The 19,039-nt window shown below is 32.7% G+C and overlaps 1 protein-coding gene across 1 annotated transcript in view; it reads right to left on the bottom strand.

Annotated features, from left to right (window-relative positions):
• bsk (mitogen-activated protein kinase dJNK) overlaps positions 1-16,250 on the bottom strand; it is a 432,504-nt gene extending 416,254 nt beyond the window's left edge. The window contains exon 1 of the mRNA XM_065499678.1: positions 16,099-16,250. The gene's annotated coding sequence lies outside the window, so the exon portion shown is untranslated. The remainder of the gene's footprint in view (positions 1-16,098) is intronic.
• Between the last annotated feature and the right edge of the window lie 2,789 nt (positions 16,251-19,039).

The following is a 19,039-nucleotide window of genomic DNA, read 5'->3' as shown; positions in this document are numbered from 1 at the left end:
TTACGGCTAGTGGATACATCAACGGTCAGAAGCACATTTTTACTATAGACACAGGAGCGTCGCAGTCCATAGTCAAGCCCGATTTAGTCAAAAACACAATTGAACCATTACGTGGGGTAAGTCTGCGCACAGCTACTGGGGAGCCAGCCACTGTCTATGGTAAAGTAAATGTGAAAGTAACCATTGCCAATGTTAGCGTCAATCATGTATTTATTGTTGCCGATATTGTGGACGAAGTAATCATTGGTGCTGATTTCATGATTAGTCATGGCATTACTTTGGATATGGGACAAAAGGTTATGATTTGGCGAAATGTGGAAATACCCCTTGACGTCGGATATGAAAATAGGACTCAAGTAAGAAAGCTAGTTACCGTCGAGAATCTGAGACTACCACCACAGTCAGAAACTTTAGTATGGGCCTGTATGGAGGGAGATTGTGAGGACAACAGTTTGTGGGTGGTAGAACCAGCAGAAATAAAAAGTGATCTTATAACAGCAAAAGCCCTCGTTAAACCCTGCAACAACAAAATAGTTCCTGTAAGAGTGCTTAACCTGTCCAGCTCTGAAAAAGTCGTTAAGCCAAATTCAGAAATAGGTCGATGCACTTCAGCAGAGGCAGTAATCAATTGCGAGAAAAACCAGGAACATGCCAATAAATCCACCAAGGAACACGAGCTACTAGCGGAATATGTGGGGAAATGGGTAGGAGGATTAGCGCCGCCCGATAGAAATAAGGCCAAACAGCTTCTGAAGAAACATACCTCGGTCTTCGTCAAAGTCAAAGCCAAGGTAGAACGGCAATTGTAAAGCATCAAATAAATACTGGCGAAGCGAGGCCCATAAAGCAGGCGCCCAGAAGTATTCCTCTAGCAAAACGAAATGAGGTGAAGGAGTTGGTTAACGAAATGGAGCGGGATGGAGTAATCGAACCATCTTCAAGTCCTTGGAGCTCGCCTGTTGTGTTAGTTAAAAAGAAAGACGGCAGCGCTAGGTTTTGCGTCGATTATAGAAAGCTGAACGACGTTACTAAAAAAGACAGCTACCCGTTACCAAGAATTGACGACACCCTGGACACATTAGCTGGAACAAAATGGTTCTCCACATTAGACTTGCAAAGTGGTTATTGGCAGGTAGAGATTGCAGAAAAAGACAAAGAGAAAACTGCGTTTAGTGCTAGTGATGGATTATGGCAGTTTAATGTGATGCCCTTTGGACTCTGCAATGCTCCAGCCACATTCGAGCGTTTAATGGAACATGTGTTGAAAGGACTTCACTGGAAGACATGTTTGGTGTACCTCGATGACATAATTGTCATGGGGAAGACTTTCGATGAACACTTGAAAAACCTTGAAGAACTCCTTAAACGAATAGCGGCGGCTGGACTAAAACTTAGCGTAAAGAAATGTGCATTGTTCCAGAAAGAAGTTAAGTATTTAGGGCATCGCGTAACAGCAGACGGCATATCAACAGATGAGGATAAAATACGAGCCGTAAAGGACTGGCCTCGTCCGAGAAATCTTCACGAATTGCGCAGTTTTCTAGGCCTTTGCACGTACTACCGACGATTTGTACCGAATTTTGCCAGTGTTGCCGCAAGCCTACATGAGCTAACACAGAAGTCGCGAGCGTTCCTGTGGAGTGAATCTCAAGAACAGGCATTCCTTCAGTTAAAGGAATTGTTGTGTACAGCCCCAATTTTGGCATATCCCATCCCAGGGGCGAAGTTTGTGCTAGACAGCGATGCAAGTCGATACGGAATAGGCGGTGTGCTTTCGCAGGTGATCAACGGGACGGAAAAGGTCATAGGCTACTACAGCCGAATACTTTCCAAGTCTGAGAGAAATTACTGCGTAACGCGACGTGAACTCCTGGCAGTATTGGAGTGTGTGAAGCATTTCCACAAGTATTTGTATGGTCAGCACTTCCAACTGAGAACCGATCATTCTGCCCTCAGGTGGTTGTTGCAATTTAAACAACCTGAAGGGCAACTGGCTCGTTGGATTGAGCGGCTTCAGAGCTATGACTTTAGCATCGAGCACCGGAAGGGTTTGAAACACGGCAATGCGGACGCGCTCTCAAGACGGCCTTGCAACGTGGAATGCAAGCATTGCGCAAAAGCCGAGAGAAAGGAATGTGTCATTGACGTTCGACTAATGCATATAGAGTCCAGTGCAGATTGGTCTGTATCGCAGAGAAATGACCCCATACTGTCAAAAATAATATCGGCAAAAGAAGAAGGCAAAAGGCCAGCCCGCAATGAAATATCGGCCGAAAGTCCACTGATGAAATCAAATTGGGCCCAATGGAATAGTCTACAATTGTTAAATGGCTGCTTATACCGCATATGGGAAAGTGCTGACGGTAAAACAGTGACAAATCTAATTGTTGTACCATCCTCTAAAATAAACGAAGTAATGAAAGAGTTTCATGACGGTACCAGTGGTGGTCATCTTGGTGTGACAAAAACCTTAGAGCAAGCAGTAGCCGATTGGGTAGCCAATTGTCCACAATGCATAGCAGCGAAGGGCCCAGTAAGAAGAAGTCGTGGACAACTTCGCAGTATAACTCAGGTGCGCCATTCGAGCGGATTGCGATGGATGTAGCAGGCCCTTTCCCTGTCAGTGATGCTGGAAACCGTTACGTTCTAGTGGTTATGGATTATTTCAGCAAATGGCCAGAGGTATATGCAATACCCAATCTGGAAGCTAAAACGGTTATAAGCGTATTTGTGAACAACTGGGTGTGTCGCTATGGTGTTCCACTGGAGTTGCACTCGGATCAGGGTAGAAATTTTGAATCCGCCGTATTCAAGGAAATGTGCGACTTTTACGGAATAAGAAAAACCAGAACAACGCCACTGCATCCTCAATCTGATGGCATGGTCGAAAGATTCAATCGCACCCTGGAGGAATATTTAAGAAAAGTGGTCAGTGCACACCAGAAGGACTGGGATGAACACATACCAAAATTTCTATTGGCATACAGTTCAGCTGTTCATGACTCAACCTCTCGAACACCTGCAAAAATTGTCTTCGGGACAGAACTCAAGTTGCCTGGTGATTTAGAATTCGGTATTAAGCCCTCATCAAATAATGAAAACACTTCCCAAGAGCAAGATGACCTTAACGAACTTCACGAATTCGTACGCAGACGAATAAAAATTACCAGCGACAAAATGAAAGCCAGATACGATCGAGCAGCGAATTCTGAGGGATTTAATGAAGGCCAACTTGTACTGCTGTATAACCCACAACGCAAGGAAGGACTGTCTCCCAAACTACAAACCCATTGGGATGGACCATACAAGGTGATTAAGAAATTAAACGACGTGGTGTACAGAATACAGAAAGAAAAGAGCCTGAGATCTAAAATGAAGGTCGTACATCTAGAACGACTAGCTGCATATGGGAGAAGTGAATCTATGCCTATTCGGGACGAACAGGCTAAAGCGGGGGGCAGTGTTACGAAATTGCACTTGAATTCAAATATAACGATTTTAACGGCTGATTTAAAAGTAGCATAATGCTTTCAAGTAACAGTGCTGTAAAACTGTAACATATCTGTGGGCATTGTTAAATAAAAGCTTTCAGTTGATTTGATTGTAAGTTGGCAACGCTGTATTCGAGTTCGAATAATCAGTTAAAGAACATTGTAGAAAGTACACCACAGATGGCGTATGATCTAGAATATTCGAACTTTGACAGCTTTCTAGATGGTAATGCATTGTTATAAATAGTGGCAGAGGTTGCAGTCGTTAGTGAGTTTATCAGAGACGCTTTTCGAATAAACATCATCTAAGTGCCTTAAAGTGTGTTGTGTTTTTCAATTGAATTCGTGTACATTATAAAGTGTGTCTTTATTTCTGCGAATTTATAATCGTGTATAAAAAACACTGAGTGACTATTTAATTCTGTTGTACATTTTAAATAAATAAAGAGTTGTTACAATTTTCAAACTACTTAACGGCTTTTATTTGCAATCAAAAGTATCCGGTTTATTTAAAGGAAATAAACCAGCGTTTTGAAAAGGTTAAAACGTAACAATATGAATCTTTGCAAATGGAGGAGATTATCAATAAACTACACCCGAGGATGGTTACAAAATCTCATATTGTGGTTGTGCGAGAACCTAAAACCGATATTTTGGGTCACAGTGGGGAAATGAAAAATAAAAAAGGTGCAAATAAACTTGTAAGTTCTAAACCAATAATCGGATTTTAATAAAATTTCCCACGACTATAGAGGAGGTGTTGTTAGGCTTATGTTTTGAATTTGGACTTTCAACACTAAGGTGGGGCGGAGACTCAAGAACCCAAATTGGGGTATCTCGGGTATATTACAAATTAAAAATGATGCAAAATTTTTGTTCTCTATCAGATTTGAAATATTTGTATATATGTGGAATTTACTAGAAGAGAGCTACAAATAATATTACCATAACATTATTTTATCTTTAATAGTTTACGACATATTCACCATTGAAAATTAAAATTTTATGTTTTTTAATTACCTTGGTCTGTATTTTTGCAAATTACGGATCCAAATCTGTCCCGATTTTTTTAAATATATATCCTTTAATTAACAATAAATTTATTAGTATTATAAGGAAGGAATTACTTCAAAATCGATACCAAGTCAAAAGTTATGTGCACTTAAATTAAAAAAATAAAAATATTGTAAATTGTTTTTTTTTCGCGATTTTTTCGAAAAAAGTACTTACATTAATTTTTAGTTATACAGAAAATAACAACAAAATAAATAATGCGTTTATATTTTTCTCAACGGTAAGATTTTGGGAAGTACTATAGAAGAAAAATAATTTCAATATTTGTATAAGTGCGTGGTCAAAGCCTTCCGAAATAGACCTATTTTTTATCTAAATTTTAAATTTATGCCAAATTTGTAAGCCCCAATATGTTTTTAAATATTTTGCAAAGGCAATTTATAGCCCGCATCTCGGTCCTGTCAACAGAGTCAAAAATCTAAAAATACCATTTTTGGGATTTTTTAAAAAATCGAAAAAAAAAATTCTTTTTAATTTTTTTTAATTTAAGTGCACATAACTTTTGACTTGGTATCGACTTTAAAATAATTCTTTACTTATAATACTTATAAGTTAGTTGTTAATTAAAAAATATATATTTGAAAAACATCGAGAGAGATTTGGATCCGCTATTTTCAAAAATATAGACCAAGGTAGGTAAAAAATATAAAATTTTAAATTTCAATGGTAAATATCTCGTAAACTATAAAAAATAAAATTTAGTTACAGTAGTATGTTTTGTAACTCTCGTCTTGTAGATTCTACATATGTACAAATCTTTCAAGTCGGATAGAGAACAATTTGGGCCCAATTTGGGGCCTTGAGGCTCCGCCCCACCTTAATGTTGAAAGTCTGAATTTAAAACTTAAGCTCAGTAACAACTCCTTTATAGCTGTGATAAATTTTATTAAAATCGGATTATCGGTTTAGAACTTACAAATTTATTTGCACCTTTTTTATTTTTCATTTCCCCCACTGTGACCCAAAAGCCACAATATGAGATTTTGTAACCATCCTCGGGTGAAGTTTATTGTTAATTTTCTCCATTTGCAAAGATTCATCTTTTTTTCCTTTCTTTCCTTTAAAAAAGCCCAAACATAGTCAAGTTTCTTAAAAGGCTCAATAAAATGTTAGCTTATTTAAACAAAAATATAAAATACGAAAGGACAATTTCCGCGTTAAAAATGGGAAGCTTCTTTTTTGATTTTAGAGCCATGGTTTCTTCGGCAAAACTTCTTAGAATTCATCGTAGATTACGAATTTGTTAACCGCTTTGTCAAGAAAAAAATTGACCCACTCTAATATACAGTGCCAAACTTAAGTATTGTCACATGATGCTCATTAAGGTGGGTCACCCGTGTATGAAGAGAAATTTAGTTTAAGTTTTTTTATGGGCACGGTGACAAAAATGTGCCAAATTATAAATATTTTTATGTCACTAAGTTTGGTTGCAATCGGAAATCATTTTCTGCCTCCGGTTTCATGTTGAATTTTTCAAAAATTTAATTAAGAATGACAATAGAGCATGACAAGCAAGTTTATTCTAGGTAACTGTATTTATTTGTAAAAATAGAAATCAATTATAATTACATACACATAAAGGTATTTATAGACCACAATACTGATTATTAACACTTTTCAAATTTAAAATATTATTGAAATCATTCGGTATTTCAAGAAATCGTTTCGAAAAAAACATTTATTGTTTACACGATAGTATTACAAATATATTATTTCTTTGTTGATTGATATTTTTCAGCACACTTTATTTTTATTTTATATTTTGTAGACATTTTTGTTTGCTTTATTTGTATTTATAAATACATACCCGATAGATATGAAAAAAGAAAGTTTTTGAATTGTTTTAAACAAATTTTGAATACCGACCGTAAATCAAAAAAATCATTCGTATTTTTTGAAAATCTAATACAAAATTCGTTTAGACGATGAAATTGTATTATGATACTTGAGCCGCCTATAAATACCTTAACATATTAAATATTTAGAGAAAAAAGTATTACAAAAATGTTTACAGAAGTGAAGGATAATCAAAATAATAATAAAGTGTTCATTTAGCGACAAAATTCTATCAAATTTTGGTATTGATTTTCTCGATTCTATCTGAGCTTTGATGAATCTTTCTCTTCTTGTTTTGTTGCACAATGTTGATGTCTTTACCGCTTGAGTATGACATTCCTCCGTTTGTCCTTCTTCAATAAACAGAAGGAGATTTTTTCATCTACAGATTTTAATATAAAGTGACTCTCATTAATATTCGGTTTTTATATATCAGTTTCTGAAATCCGAAAATTCTCAATGAATTTAATGACATCTTGGTAATGTTTATTTTGTTACTTAAAGGTATATATTTAGAGCTCACTTTTCACTAATTGGTTTTAATTAATATTGTGTGAATCTATTTTAAAATAATCTATATATATAAAAGAGTAACGTTACTGACTGACTGATTCATCATCGCACAGCCCAAACGACTGAAGCTAGAATCACGAAATTTTAACTGTGGGTTGCTCCCTCCCCAAAACGATCCGATAAGAAGGGATTTTTGGAAATTCGAACGTTTAGGGGGTAAAAAGGGTAAATTCGGTAACCTTATATCTTCAACAGTAATAAAGATACAAAAAAACTTAAAATTGCATGTTACTCCATTCAAAAAATAAGCTGACAGGTGTTACGTACTTTTTCGAAATTCGAAACTTTTAGGGGAGAAAATGGGTAAAAACTGTATTTTGGTACTTTTTGGCACCCTATGTATCTTTTAAACCAATAAACATAGAATCAAATTTTAATTCGTGTTCTTTACTTATCAAAAAATACAAAATATAAGTTTGGTACTTTTTGGAAATTCGGACCCTTAAAGGATAAAAATTGTGTTTATTTTTGGTACTTTTTCATAAAATATGTTTTTCTATAATTTGACATAGACATACGAATATTTATTTATTTAATTTCACGTAACATATGAAGCCTCTGTAGGCCAATAAAATATATATTACAAAGAATAATCCTGAGTGTTTAATTATAATATTTACTTAAATTTATATAAAAAATCAAAAACTTGTACAAATGGCTCCCCAGCCTGTTAATAAAAGATTAATTTAAAAAAAATACCAAACAATATAGTGTCCCAAAGTAGTAGCAGGAATTCTAAAAGCTGTAAGGTATTATGTAAAAGTTTAATAATAAAGTTTAAAAATAATATTGATTATTGTTTTTAAAATTTGAAGAGAAAAATAAGCCAAAATTTTAAGTTTAAATGCGTTATTCGAGTGGGAAAACATGCGAAGGTCAATAGGTAAATAATTCCAATGGCGAGCTACTCTAACAACAAAAGACCGTTCAAATATACTATATCTAATCCTCGGAATAATAATCTGAGGGTTTCTTGTTGATTGTGTAAAGGAAAAACTTGAGCAAAGTTGCAAATGTCCATTTGTCATAATTCTGAAGAAGAATAATAAATTACGATATATAATATAATTATTAAATGAGCATCCTAAAAATCTTATAACATAGTCTGATATATGCATTCTACGTCTAACATTATAAGCGTAGCGCACTATTGCATTTACAATACGCTTAATTCTGCCAAGAACAAAGCCCAAAGTGCCAGACACAACTTCCAAACCGTAGCAAATATGTGGCATAAGTAATGCATGTTCAAGTTTACATCTAACATTAAGTGGTAAATAAATGTTGTTAGAATTGATTCTGCGGAGAGTACCAAATACTTTACAACATATATTATCAATATGACCTTCAAATGTAAGTCGGTCATCAATATATACGCCCAAACATTTAAACCGGGTGACGAACGAAACACTAACTCCGTTATACATTTAAACTAGAAGAATGATGCCCAGTTCCTCCAAAAAGCATAGCCTTCGTTTTAGAGAGGTTTATGGGTAATGAATTCCGAACAGACCAATGAAAAAATCGCTCAAGACTAAAATTAATACTGGACTCAAGAACATCAACATTATCTTGATCAGAACTAAATAATAGGAGGGTATCATCAGCAAATTGAAATGAAGTGCAGATACTATCGTCAATACACTCAGAGAGGTCGTTAACGTATAATATAAAGAGAAGTGGTCCCAAAACGGATCCCTGAGGGATACCAGAAAACAGAGGAAGAAGTCCAGAAAATATGCCATTAATATCCACAAATTGATGTCTTTCTGATAGGTAGGAATACACTAACTTGCAAGCAGACCTTGAGAAGCCAAAACGTGTTCTTAATTTTTCAATCAAAACAAAGTAGTCAATACAATTGAAAGCCTTACTTAGATCCAGGGAAACTAATGATGTCAATTTATTTATATTTATATTATCTCTAATGGTATCAGTCATATTCAACAGAAGAGAAGTGGTGTTATAACCCCGGCGAAACGCATATTGAGAAGAAACAATTGACCCATTGACGACATCAAGGATTTGATTTTTAACAATATGTTCCACTACTTTGGAGATCGCAGGTAGAATTGAAATGGGCCTCAAATCATCCAAACCACTCACTACTCTTGTCTTCGGAATAGGTACCACACGAGAAACTTTCCACAAAGAAGGAAAAGTTGATGTTGTCAAAATTGAGTTAACGAGGAAAATCAGAAACTTGGATATATAAGGGAAAATCATTTTTATAAAGTGGATGGGAATATTATCAGTACCTACAGATTTGGATTTAACTTTGCATAGGGCAAAAAAAACAATTCATACTCTGAAAGAAAAAGATCCGAAACTTTCAAATGTATCTATATCAATAGTGTCAGATGTAATCGTGGGAGCAACATTAACAAAGTATTCATTGACATTATTAACATTGAAATCATTGAGTTGTTTTTCTTCACCCGCTAAACCACACCCTTTAAGTAATCTCCACATAGCTAATAAATCAACGCCAGAAAACAGCTTAGCAAAGTACTTCCTCCTATCCTTACGAATAATATTTTTAGCTTTATTTAACTTCATCCACACATCAGGGACATATTTAATCTCTTTTGTAACAATTGGAACAAAATTATAAAGAGATTCCACAATTGAACTTAAATAAGAAGACTGAAAATCAATAGAAGTAGAGTTGAAAAAAGTGGAGGTCTCAAGGTTATCCATAAAAGAAGTTATACTTTCCCAATCAATAAGATTAAAATTCCTGTAGGTGTAAAATTCCGAGCAGCGTCTAACATTAAAGTGGAAAGAGGCAAAAATTAAAGCATGATGCGATATAGAAGGACATAGCACTTGGTCTGAAGAGGTAATCATAGAGGTATTACTCACCAACCAAAAATCCAATAATGAAGTTGATGAATGAGAAATATCAAAGTGAGTAGGTTTAGAGTTGTGAACCACCGACAGATTACATCTTAGACACATAGATCTAATAGAAGCAGATTTTGTATCATTAAATAGGTTATTGTTGAAATCACCTACAACTACTATATCAGAATAACGAAGAAACAAATCAGAATGGGTACTCTCAAAAGCAACAAGATTACCATAAGGTAAGTAAACAACACCAAAAAGTGCTGTTAAGCTAAAGTTCTGTAACTGAATAAAGAGTGTTTCGCAAATACCAGGATCAGAAACCTTATAAACAACCTTATATCGCAAAGCATTAGAAATAAAAATATTATAATAACAGTAAAGAAATTTGGCTCATTAATCCAAATATGGCCAAAAAAATAGTTTTTCTCGAAAATCTCAAAATTTAAATCGCAGGTACGGAAAAACTGTAAGAGGTATTGACATACTTCTTTCATATTTTTATTCCCTATTATGTTCTCAATAAATCCCAATGTGATGATCACAAAATTTTGAAATTTGTTTAAATTTTTAAAAATTTGAAAATGAAGTTTTGAAACTGCCGTTAAAAAAAATTAATTTTTTTGGTCATACCTGCGAATAGGTTACCGGTTCCTACGAAGACAAAAACTCATATACAACTAAATATGGATATATTTTAAGTAAAAATGTACTTTTATTATAATATTTATCAAAATATGTTAATTTTGTTGCTACATTTCTTGTTCTAGTGGCCTGAGACACCTTAATGGCCTGGCGATTTTTTAATAACTTTAAAATTTTTCAACCAATTTTTGTCTTTTATATCTTATTAGAAAATTTTTTTCGTCCATACAATCTTGCAGCACTCTAGTATAATATATTATATTAATATAATATTAACACATAAAAAATACAACAAACTATTAGGTTAGTTGTATTTTTTAAAATAATATTTCAAAAAGAGAATACAATTTAAAAGATTTGAGGACACACGATTCCTCAATTTATTTTTGATTAAAAAAGTAACACGATCATTTATAGTTGAAATTGCATTGTATAAAAGATTTACTTTATTTTAAATTTATTTGTCCAAGTACTCACAACCTGGTTTAAAATCGCTAGTTGTTTCAATACTAGTTTATTGTATGGATTTCGAAGTTCTTTTATTGTTAAACTGAGCTGAGCTTCTAAATTTTGCCAGTCACATTCAATATATTCTAAACCTATATCTACGTATAGGAAGCTGGAACGATTAATTATAACTTTTATTAAAATCAGTAGTGACAATGGCTGTGGTACAGTATCAATGATTTTTTATGATATCCACCAATTTAAAAGACACGCGGTTTGTATAAACTACGTAGAACAGGAAAAACAAAAATGAGCCAGAAATAATAACAATGACGTTCGACTGCGCCTAGTCCTTGATGTATAACTTGTTAATGGCATTCAACATGAAATCATAACACACATTTAGAAGAAAAGTGTTGTTTAAAGTAATCCATAATTATTAAAAGTAATCGCAGAATCTTAAAATAAATAAATAAAAATATTCGATTTTGTCGAATAATTCGAGACAAAAAAAACGGTTTGTCGAATAACTCGAAAACAGTCCTTTTGTAAAAACCGGTTTAAAACAAGTAAGAGTACTATATTCGGCCGTGCCGAATCTTAAATACCCTCCACCTAAATATTATGGTATAACAACTGAAATAATATAACAATTGTTAGTAAGACTAGTTTACGCCGAAGATATTTTATTTCAAATGTACAAAAAATTGTATCTAATTCAGAAATTTATAATTGAAATTCCTATTAGAACGTATTATATTTAACAATTTATATACTTAATAATAAGTTAATACGTTTGGATCAACATTTTTCCTTTTTAACCTCAACTGAAGAACAGAGAATAAAAAGGGTATACAAATATATTTAGACAAATTTCAAGATATTGGGTTGTGGGCCTTATATGGGAGATATGACATATTATGAGTCGATTGTCATAAAATATTTGTTTTACGTGATTTTTATGTATTTATATGGGAGCTGTTGCCAAATATGGACCGATATTCTCAAAATTCAGTAGTATGATTTTAAAAATTACTGATCTGTGTACTATTTTGGTTCAATATATGGAAGCTATGACCTATTATGGGCCTAAGTATTTGAGTGCTATTTTTGTACAATTTCATATAAACAACGCCATTAACAAGAGTGGACCTTATTTGGGAGCTATGACGAATTATGGACCAATATTTAAAAAATCTTGTAAGATTCTTGGATACAAATTACTGATCGGTGTAAAATTTTGGTTCAGTACAGATTATTTTGGATATTTGTGCAGGTTATTGTGTTTTCCGGAAGTGGTTCTTATATGGATGCTATGACCAATTATAGGCCTATCATCGTAACATTTGGTAAATCGATTTTTGAATACATATATTGAACAAATTTGTTTCGAATTTCAACCTGATAACTATATTTGTAAGAAATTTATGAGGAGTTTAGTGATTTTCTGGAGTGGACCTTATATGGGAGCTATGGTTAAATATGGACTGATATTTACAGTAGTATGATTGTTGGATACAAATTACTCATCTGTGCGTAATTTCATTTTGATATCAATTTGTTTTAAATATTTATTAAGGTTAATATCTTTTTCGGAAATGGGACTTATAGGGGAGCTATGACCAATTATCGGCCAATCTGCGTAAGATTTGGTACAGTAATTTCTATGTATATACTTATTATTTGTGTCGAATTTTAGCATGATAAAGCTATTTATAAGAGTTTTATGAGTACTTAACTGATTTTCAGAAGTGACATAATATATGGGAGCTATGGTCAAATATGGACCGATATTCACAAAATCCTGTAGTATGATTTCTAAATATAAATTAGGGATTTGTATAAAATTTTGTTTTGATATTGATATTTTTCAGATATTTATGTAGGTTAATGTGTTTTTCGGAAGTGGTCCTTATATGGGAGCTATAACCAATTATTGGCCAATCTTCATAGAATTATGTACAGCGATTTTGGTATATATGGGGACTATTTATGACGAATTTCAACTTAATAGCTATATTTGTAAGACATTTATGCTTATCTAAGTGATTTTCGGAAGTGAACTTTATATGGGGGCTATGGTCAAATATGGGCCGATCCACAAAAAACTTGGTATTTTTCCTGAATTTTGTGTGGATCTTGCAATTTGGTAAGCATTTACACACCATAGAACCACTCTATACTGGACATATGTGGCTTTCATACAATGCACGATGGGGCCAATGACAGGTTTTGAGGCAAAAAGTCCATTTTTCAAGTCAACCATTTAAAAAAAATAATAACGGTATTTTATATTTAACACTTTGAAATACTCAAATATTAAAAAATTAAAGTCAGGTGGCAACTCATGGCGTCATGCCGAGCTGCCAAAGTTGCCAAGTTTTGCTTTGCTACATTTTTCGACATTCAATCATAATGAAACAACAAAGAAATTTTAGTCGTCAAACAAAAACTTTTAAGACTATAAAAATTTTGTAAAATGGAAAACACTTGTAAAGGTGTGTAAATTAAAATGTCATTAAAAATTTCAAAAAAAAGTTAGATGTAGTAAATAATTTTTTGTGTCAACTTGTGTTGTCTTTTTTGTGAAGTTTTTGCTGTCGTCCATATATTCTTTGGAATAGAACTTTGTTTATCCGAGCGTATCCGTGAAAAAATATATGTGTGGGGAAAGGTAATAATGTGTACTATAATTTCTTGGAAAAATCATCTGCCGCCATTTGCCGCTGTTTATAATTTTTATAAAATTTATTTCCAGATAGCGTATAACTTAAAAATTTGGATATTTATACCCTAAACCTCCATAGTGGGGAGGGTATATTGGGTTAGAGCTGATGTTTATAACGAGCAAAAATATTGTTCCAACACCCACCTTATGGTGTACCAATCTGCTCAGGATCACTTTCTGAGTCGATTAACCGATGTCCGTCCGTCCGTCTGTCATTCTGTCAAAGTAAACCTTTTAATCAAACTACAGGTTCCAATTTTAAAGAAAATTCTACACAATTTGGTACAAGCTTTTCTCTTGTCCCAGGGACAAAGCCTGTTGAATTTTGTTAGAATCGGTCCATTATTTCTCCTAGCCCCCATACGATTGCCCTATCTGAAAATAGTTAAGCTCTCATAAAAATCTTATTTATATAGATATCCAAACCAAATTCAGCACAAATAAGTTTTATATAAGCCGAAATCGCACCACCAAATTTTGTGTCGATCGGTCTTTAATTAGACATAGCTCCCATATAAAGCCCACTTCCGAAAATCACTTTTATAACGATCCACGATGGGGTCAATTACAGGTTTTTGAGGCAAAAATTACTTTTTTAAAGTCAACCATTTAAGAAAAAAATAATAAAATAAGTAATTTTCTTAAATGTATTAATATGAATTATTTTGTTTATTTAAAGTAAGTTTCTAAATAAATGTATCTTGAACAGACTGATGCAATTATCGTTTAATTTCAAGATCCGCCTATAGCCATGCATATATTTCCTGTCACTAGAGGTGGGTATGGCAGTAGGCGGATTGACTTGAAATGATTACTAAAGTCTTAGGTGAGCATTTATGTGACCTATTTGAAACTCAGAAACTTATTATTTCCCGGTGATCATCAACCGCAGTAGTACTTTAATCCACCTACTGGAAATGGGCGTGGCACTGCCCGATTGACTTGATTTTTTTACTGAAGACTTAAAAGCTCATTATTATCATTTGTACGGAATTTGAAAGGTCTAGCTGTTTCCTGTGATTTATTGCCTCAAAAACTGGTCATTGGCCCCATCGTGCAATGTTTAGTGCCCTGGAGACGATCAAATAAACACATCAATCACATAGTTGTGTGCGTGCAGTCGTTCTTTTTCGGCTACACGTACGCGTTGTCGGCAATGATTGATGAAAATCAAAAAGTTTTGATTTTTTTATTTGACGACTCATTATTTGATCGTCTCCTGTTATGATTGACAATCAAATTTCATTTGCTTTGTGTTTACCGTTCACGGATGAAACAAAATATTCATATTGTGTTTTACGTCTCTGATTAACTAAAAAAACGTCAGTTTCTTCGAAATTTTTGGTAATAATGGAAAAGTGCGTCCAAATACAAATGGTGATTGACGTATTTATTTGTACGTCTCCTTTAAAGCTACATATGCACTGATTGACGGGTTTATTTGATCGTCTCCAGGGCACTTTTCGAATGTCGTATCACATAATGTCGTACCACATTTTTTTATTATAAGGCCTTTAAATCGACCTTAAAGTACAATGGGCATCCTGTGATAATACTTAAGTTCGGTACTGTATACTAAGTGGGTCTGCGACAATCGGAATGACAAAATGGGTATAAATAAATAGAAACAAATAGAATTATCGGTGGAACCCATGTATTTAGTACATCTTTTCGCATCTTTTTTTGATGGGTAGTAATGTTATTTAACACATATTTTATTTATTTAGTTCAGTAATTCATAATACGGAAGGTTTATTTGTTTTGTTTCTTTAACTACTAGTTTATATTTACTATTTTTACTAGCATTGAAAATTTTCAATAAAAAATTAAAAAAATTGAATATATTAAAACTAGCAGGCAAAAGACCCAAAATATAAAATATCTTCTATATTAATTGTAAAAGGTCTGAAATGAACTTTAATAATATATAAATTTGTTTAACTTGGTTGTTTAAAAATTTATTGATTGTACGTCTACCATAGGGTACATATGTAGATGGCCTTCGGAAGGAATATTAACTCTTTAGTATGTATATCAGAACCCGGCTTCAATTCAGGAGAATAGAGTTTCTTACGAAAATTAGATTTTCATAGGTCTATGACAGTCTTAAGTTTGAGTTTAAAAAAAATTTACATATCAGTGTGAAAAAAATAGTATTAATGGCGAAATAATTATAAGAATGTGTATAATAATTATAAAAATCTATTTAAGACGTTTCTTAAACTTAGAGGAAACTGTCCGGGAACTAAAAACGAATAATTTGTGGAAATTACTGAAACAATATCAGCATGTCTTATTTTTGATTATTAGCCAATTAAGAATATAATATCTCATGTGGATCGATTTAAATGTAATATTGATAGTTATAATCTTATAAATTAAAAATTTGTGTTGATAAATAAGAACATAACGAATATTATATATCTATTTTAAAGTAAATAAAGGTGTACTTACTTAAAAAGTTTATATTTCACTTGTTCTAACAGAGAACTTTTTCCAAATGTTTATTTTATAGTTTAAGTAACACGTAAATCAATGTTCCTATTGAATTTACAACATTCACTAGCCATAAATAAAAGTCAATATTTTGAATTTGTATTGTATCCAAATCTTTTATAACTTCACTTAAAAATTACTGCATTTGTTTGTTCTATGCATAATTCTAAATATATTTATTATCTGGGTTTATTCAAAAATCAATATACCCTTAATAGTTACCATACCATATGAAATTTTAATATATTTTACGAGGGGTTGTTTTTTAATTACGTGTTTACACATTTATCGTAGTTGGTAATGCAACAATAAAGATGTACACTGAAAAAATAAAGTATTATACATAAAAACTATCGTTCACTAACTTGGGGGTTACACGATCAAGTTTTGCCTTTCAAGTTTTAATACACTCACACTTTTTTACTAATACACTCACACTTTTAAGAATTGAAACGAACTTGCATTCAATTTCACATTCAAGTTGGTGTTCAATTTTTCATTCAAGAAAACAGCTGATTACATTTTTATGTCCAATTTGTACTAAAATTGTTTTCAAGTTGCGTGCTGCCTACGTCACCGCTTTCAATTTTTATAAATTTTGACAAACAGTATATGTAAAAGACTATCAAGAAGAACTTGATCGTGTGGCTGCAGTGTAATAGGGGGGTCAGACGGCATGTATTGCTTGTGTATTGGGACATGTATTCGATACATATGGAATTCCATGTGTATGTCAAAATTCACGTTATACATATGATTCATAATTTCCACGTTCAAACGTACATATGTAATTGCATGTGACATAACCTCTATTAGTTTATATGTTTGTTGTTTTTAACAATATATTTATTTAAAACATTTTTAAATCACAATATATATATTTAATGCAATGAAATTAATTTTGTTATGATTTTTCTTTACTCTTTTTTGTTTTTTTTATTTTGCACTCACACAGTGTTGTATTTCAAAATACAACTCTGTTATACACACGAAAATAGAACATGCTCTAATTGCCAAAAATGTCACGAGTAATACACATGTATTTTACATACATAAAGTTTCATATGGATCACACGGTATGTATATGTTTACATATGGAAAAATGTCCCAATACATGGCACAAAACACAAGCAATACATGCCGTCTGACCCCCCTTTATGTTTACATGTGGAAAAATGTCCCAATACATGGCACAAAACACAAGCAATACTTGCCGTCTGACCCCCTTTTACAGGGGGCTCGTGACATTTTTGGCAATTAGAACATGTTCTATTTTCGTATGTATAACAGTGTTGTATTTTGAAATAAAACACTGTGTGAGTGCAAAATAAAAAACAAAACAAAAAAGAGTAAAGAAAAATCATAACAAACTAAGTTTTATCGCATTAAATATATTTATTGTGATTTAAAAATATTTTAAATCACAATAAATATATTGTTAAAAACAACAAACATATAAACTAATAGAGGTTATGTCACATGCAATTACATATGAACGTTTGAACGTGGAAATTATGAATCGTATGTATAACGTGAATTTAGACATACACATGGAATTCCATATGTATTCAATACATGTCCCAATACACATGCAAGACATGCCATCTGACCCCCCTTTAAGCCATGGAACACCGGCTTCGCTAAAATCACTTTTTCTGTGTATCAAAATTTTCTGAAGTACTGTCATATAAATTCGAAAAAAAAAATGTTGGTTCACAATATTAATAAACAGTATCATATTATATATCATATTAAAAGTATTTAGAATTTATATACCAGATGGTGTCGATTCTACTACAAGTAAAACATTTACAAAAACCACTTGCAATTTGTTTATGTGGTTTAAGCAAAGTTTGCCTGTTATTTTTGTTACTTTTACGTTTGTTGTAGCATTCGCCGCAACAAACACAAGATAATTTGACAGCTCAAACATCTAAACAACATTAATCAGCTGTGCTATCAACACCACCTGGTATATAAATTCGCCTTGGGACTGAAAAATTCGTTCGGTTTTGAGAGGTGTCCGCTATTGAGAGTAGAAAATAATTCAAAGAATTTTTTTTGGGACTGAAAAAAGTGTCCGCAAAGAGAGAGTACACTTTATTATATATACAAATTGGCCCATAATCATAGTCAAACACTAAAGTCGGTTCTTTTTAGAAACAAGTTTAAAATAAAAACCTGCAACTGACATAGAAAATTAAACAAAAAACTAAAAAGGTAAACAATAAAAGTTACAGCGAAATCTAAAGAAAAAAAGTAAATTGTGGTGGAAAATGGAAAATATGTTGGTTCTAATTTTATTGATAACTGTTCAATAATTGCAAAATCTCTGCCAATATCTTGTAACATAAACATTTTTGATTTTTGTCGAACTTTTTTACTTGGTGAAGAAAAGCTGATGCTGTTGTTAAATGAGTTAAAAAAAAACTTCAGCTAGTTTTATATTTACAGTCGACTTTAACATCAAAAGTATCAGCCCAATTATGAATAAAAATTCCGCGGAAGTTTTTTCCCTTTTCTCATTTTATCCTATTCAATTTCAATGAGAAAAAACTCCCGGGGAACAAACTCCCGCGGAATTTTTTATTCATAATTGGGCTGTATATTTTATCTTGTCTATGGTAGAGATAAGGTCCACTCTTATGTAAAGACGACTTTATTTCTCTTAAAATATACTTTATTTCTGACTATGATTATGGCCCATTATCTTTTCTCTGGACACTTTTTAGATATAATAATAATACACTAAAATGTATAAACTTGTGTGTATCATATGCGTGGAACGTTTTTTCCCGCACGGTGACACTTTAACGATAAGAAAGCGACATCATATTCGATGAGTTTCAACTTCAAGATGATGCATTTAGGACACTTTTTGGATAGTAATTGTTGACAG

Source organism: Calliphora vicina, chromosome 2, assembly GCF_958450345.1.
Source record: "Calliphora vicina chromosome 2, idCalVici1.1, whole genome shotgun sequence".
NCBI classification, from domain to species: Eukaryota; Metazoa; Arthropoda; class Insecta; order Diptera; family Calliphoridae; genus Calliphora; species Calliphora vicina.
This window is presented reverse-complemented; position numbering and strand designations above follow the sequence as displayed.